The sequence below is a fragment of the Phoenix dactylifera genome, chromosome 10 (genome assembly GCF_051530095.1).
Source record: "Phoenix dactylifera cultivar Ajwa chromosome 10, Ajwa_hap1_PhDact_Kaust_v1.1, whole genome shotgun sequence".
Lineage (NCBI taxonomy): Eukaryota > Viridiplantae > Streptophyta > Magnoliopsida > Arecales > Arecaceae > Phoenix > Phoenix dactylifera.
The window spans coordinates 4,500,001-4,505,000 of NC_143199.1; positions in this window are offsets into that span (position 1 = coordinate 4,500,001).

Sequence of the window (5,000 nt, forward strand, 5' to 3'; positions counted from 1 at the left end):
CCGGCCCGTCGGCTCGCTCGGATGGGCCCCGCGGAGTTGGCCCACGACGGAGCCGGCACGCTCCTTCCGCTGGTGCGGCTCTCGGTCTACGCCTCCAGCCGGCCCTTGTGGCGGCCGTGCGCGGCGCTTCGGTTCGGTCGGCCGGTCTTCCTGTCCCTCACGAAGTGCTCGCGGCCGCGCGCGCGCGGAGTTGGATCGGCCTTACTTGGTCCGATCCGTCGCCATCGCATGTTGCGTGGGCTCGGTCCCGTCTCGGTGAAATCTTGGGCCGCTTTGGTGCGTCCCTGTGGGTTCCTTTGTCGGTTTTGCGGGCTCGGCGCCGGGCCTTCCGCGCCGGTCCGTCGGCTCGCTCGGACGGACCGTGCGCAGGTGGTCCCCGACGGAGCCGGCACGCTCCTTCCGCTGGCGCGGCGCTCGGTCTATGCCTCCGGCCGGCCCTCGCGGCGGCCGTGCGCGGCGCTTCGGTTCGGTCGGCCGGTCGTCCCGTCCCTCACGAAGTTCCTGCGGCCGCGCGTGCGTGGAGCGGGATCGGCCTTACTTGGTCGGATCCGTCGCCCTCGCCTGTTGCGGGGGCTCGGTCCCGTCCCGTTCGGTGAAAGCTTTGCCCGCTCTGGTGCGTCCCCGTGGGTTCCTTTGTCGGTTTTGCGGCCTTGGCGGCGGGCCTTCCGTGTCGGCCCGTCGTGGGCCCGCTGCGCGTCCGTGCGCGGTGCTTCGGATCGGTAGGCCCGTCGTCTGGGTCCCTTACGAAGCTTTGCGCGACCGCTCCTTTGTCGCCGGTCCCCTGTTAGGGCTGACCGAGCCCTCCGTTCGCCCCCTGGCCCGTCGCATGGGCCCCCGGCGCCTCCGCGGCGCCCCACCGAAAACTGTCACGACGCGCATCCAGCGCCGACGAGGTCGCAGGTTACGTGCGGCAGCCGGGGGGCTAGGCCGAGCGGCGGCGGGCCCGCCCACGGACGGGCGCGGGGAGGAGCGCAGCCGGCACGCGGCGCGGAGCGGCGGCGGCATGCCGCCGGGCGGCCGTCGGCTCAACCGTGCCCGAGTCCCGCGGGCACCGCGTCGCCCGGCCGGCGCGAGCGGCGGCGGGCCCGCCCGCGGACGGGCGCGGGGAGGAGTGCAGCCGGCACGCGGCGCGGAGCGGCGGCGGCATGCCGCCGGGCGGCCGACGGCTCAACCATGCCCGAGTCCCGCGGGCACCGCGTCGCCCGGCCGGCGCGAGCGGCGGCGGGCCCGCCCGCGGACGGGCGCGGGGAGGAGCGCAGCCGGCACGCGGCGCGGAGCGGCGGCGGCATGCCGCCGGGCGGCCGACGGCTCAACCATGCCCGAGTCCCGCGGGCACCGCGTCGCCCGGCCGGCGCGAGCGCACGAGGGCGGGAGGCAACCGGGCGGCGCCTGCGGAACCGAATGCGACGGCCGGCGCGGCACGGCCCCGACGGGTCCGCACCGAAGACCAGCGCGGTGCGGATCGACCGCTGATGAGGTCAGAGGTTACGTGCGGCAGCCGGCCGGCTGGCCCGAGCGGCGGCCGGCACGCGACGGGGATCGAGCGGCCCCGACGGCTTGCAGCCGGGCGGCCGACGGCTAGGCCGTACCGGAGTCCCGCGGTCGTTCGGGCGAAGGGGCGCATGCTGCGGGAAAGGCCTGCGGCGGCGAACCGTCCGCCCGGCCGGCCAAGCCTTCCGCGGCGGCGCGCACGTGGCGGCGCGGCCGAGATGACCGAGCGAAGCCCCGGCGATGGGCGGCGCGCACGTGTCCGTGCGGCCGAGATGACCGAGCGAAGCCCGGGCGGCGCCCGCCGTGCGCCCTGCCGGATCGCGCCTTCCGCCGGCGCGCAACGCCGGTCCCGCGTTCCGGCCGCGGGAGAGGCCTGCGTCGGCGAACCGTCCGCCCCGCCGGCCGAACCTTCCGCGGCTGCGCGCACGTGTCCGTGCGGCCGAGATGACCGAGCGAAGCCCCGGCGACGGGCGGCGCCCGCCGTGCGCCCCGGCGGATTGCGCGGCCCGCCGGCGCGCAACGCCGGGCCCACGTTCCGGCTGCGGGAAAGGCCTGCGGCGGCGAACCGTCCGCCCCGCCGGCCGAACCTTGCGCGGCGGCGCTTACGTGTCCGTGCGGCAGAGATGACCGAGCAAGCTCCGGCGATGGGCGGCGCCCTCCGTGCGCCCCGCCGGATCGCCTGCGAGCGGCGAGCGTCCGGGCGGGCCCCTTTCGCAACTTCCCTCGGTACTCTAAACACCCCTTGCCTCTCGGTCTTCCCCCCGACCCTCTCGGTATTTGCTCGGATATGTGCATGCATCGTCCCTCGTCGCCTTCGGTTATCCTCCCCGGGGTGGGCTTTGCGCCGACGCGCCAACGGGGTGGTAGGGGGGCTGCAGCCGCAGCCGCCGCGTTTCGCCATCCGTGCGTGCGCCGCCGGATCCGAGTGGAGGTCGCGGGCGACTCGTCGATGCTTGTACTAGGGGCGCATGCCGGCAGCCCCCCGCGGGGTGCGGGACCCCCGATCGGCGTGCGAGGGACGGGCGTCCGGGCGGGCCCCGTTTCCAACTTCCCTCGGAACATTAAAACCCCCCGACCCCCTCGGTCTTCGCTCCGGCCCTATCGCTATTGCTCGGATATGTGCATCCACCGTCCCTCGTTGCCTTCGGTTATCTACCCCAGGGTGGGCCTTGCGCCGATGCCCCGATGGGGTGGCAGGGGTGGGGCTGCCGCGGCCGGCGCGTTTCGGCATCCGCGCTTGGGGGCTCGGACCCGAGTGGAGGTCGCGGGCGGCTCGTCGATGCCTGCACCGGGAGCGCATGCCGGCAGCCCCCCGCGGGGCGCCGGACCCCCGATCGGCGTGCGATGGACGGGGGGAGGGGCGGGCCCGGTTTGCAAATTCCCTCGGTACTTTAAAATCTCACGGCCCTGTCGGTGCTCCCTCCGGCCCTATCGCCACTGCTCGGATATGTGCATCCACCGTCCCTCGTTGCCTTCGGTTATCTACCCCGCGGTGGGCTTTGCGCCGATGCCCCGATGGGGTGGCAGGGGGGCACGCTCTAGGCCGTGCCACGGGGCGCGGGCGCCGGCGCCGTACGTCCCTCGCGGCGGCCGTGAGCGGCACCTCGGCTTGCTCGGTCTGTCCTCCCGGGACGCGCGACCCGTGCGACCGGGACGCGCATCCCGTGCGACCGGGACGCGTGTCCGGGCCGTTCCCGTTTGCAACGCTCCTCGGTACTTTGGAATGCTTGGGGTGGGCTTTGGGCGGATGCCCCGCCGGGGTGGTAGGGAGGGGGGGCGGCTGCTGCCGCGGCGGGACTTCCGCTCCACTCCGCACAAGTCCGTCGCCTCGCGGCGGGCGCGCCCGGCACCGTTCGTCCCCGAGGGAGCCGGCACGCGCCCGCCGAGGCCCCGGCGCATGGGCGCCGCCGCCGGCCGTCCGCGCGGCGGCCGTGCGCCGGCTTCCTCCGTCGGCCCTCCCGGGATGCGCGACCCGTGCGACCGGGACGCGCATCCCGTGAGACCGGGACGCGTGTCCGGGCCGTTCCCGTTTGCAACGCTCCTCGGTACTTTGGAACGCTTGGGGTGGGCCTTGGGCGGATGCCCCGCCGGGGTGGTAGGGAGGGGGGGCTGCTGCTGCCGCGGCGGGACTTCCGCTCCACTCCGCACAAGTCCGTCGCCTCGCGGCGGGCGCGCCCGGCACCGTTCGTCCCCGAGGGAGCCGGCACGCGCCCGCCGAGGCCCCGGCGCATGGGCGCCGCCGCCGGCCGTCCGCGCGGCGGCCGTGCGCCGGCTTCCTCCGTCGGCCCTCCCGGGATGCGCGACCCGTACGACCGGGACGCGCATCCCGTGAGACCGGGACGCGTGTCCGGGCCGTTCCCGTTTGCAACGCTCCTCGGTACTTTGGAACGCTTGGGGTGGGCCTTGGGCGGATGCCCCGCCGGGGTGGTAGGGAGGGGGGGCTGCTGCTGCCGCGGCGGGACTTCCGCTCCACTCCGCACAAGTCCGTCGCCTCGCGGCGGGCGGGCCCGGCACCGTTCGTCCCCGAGGGAGCCGGCCCGCGCCCGCCGAGGCCCCGACGCATGGGCGCCCCCGCCGGCCGTCCGCGCGGCGGCCGTGCGCCGGCTTCCTCCGTCGGCCCTCCCGGGACGCGCGACCCGTGCGACCGGGACGCGCATCCCGTGCGACCGGGACGCGTGTCCGGGCGGTTCCCGTTTGCAACGCTCCTCGGTACTTTGGAACGCTTGGGGTGGGCTTTGGGCGGATGCCCCGTCGGGGTGGTAGGGAGGGGGGGCTGGCGCCGCCGCGGCGGGCCTTCCGCCCCCCTCCGCACAAGTCCGTTGCCTCGCGGCGGTCGTGCCCGGCACCGTTCGTCCCCGACGGAGCCGTCGCGCGCCCGACGACTTTCCGGCGCACGGGCGCCGCCGCCGGCCGTCCGTGCGCGGCGGCCGTGCGCCACTTCGGCTTCGTCCGTCGGCCCTCCCGGGACGCGCGACCCGTGCGACCGGGACGCGCATCCCGTGCGACCGGGTCGCGTGTCCGGGCCGTTCCCATTTGCAACGCTCCTCGGTACTTTGGAACGCTTGGGGTGGGCTTTGGGCGGATGCCCCGCCGGGGTGGTAGGGAGGGGGGGTCTGCTGCCGCCGCGGCGGGCCTTCCGCTCCACTCCGCACAGGACCGTTGCCTCGCGGCGGACTTGCCCGGCACATTTCGTCCCCGACGGAGCCGGCACGCGCCTGCCGACTTCCCGGCGCACGGGCGCTGCCTTCGGCCGTCCGTGCCCGGCGGCCGTGCGCCACTTCGGCTCCCTCCATCGGCCCTCCCGGGAAGCGCGTCCCGGACGTTCGGGATGCGCACCCCGTGCGACCGGGACTCGCGTCCGGGCCGTTTCCGTGTGCAATGCTCCTCGATTCGCTGGAGCCCTTGGGGTGGGCCTTCGGAGGATGCCCCGCTGGGGAGGTAAGGGGGTGTGTCCTGCCTGGGCGGGCCTTCCGCCCGAGCCCGTCGCCCAGCGCGGATGGTCGCGCCGC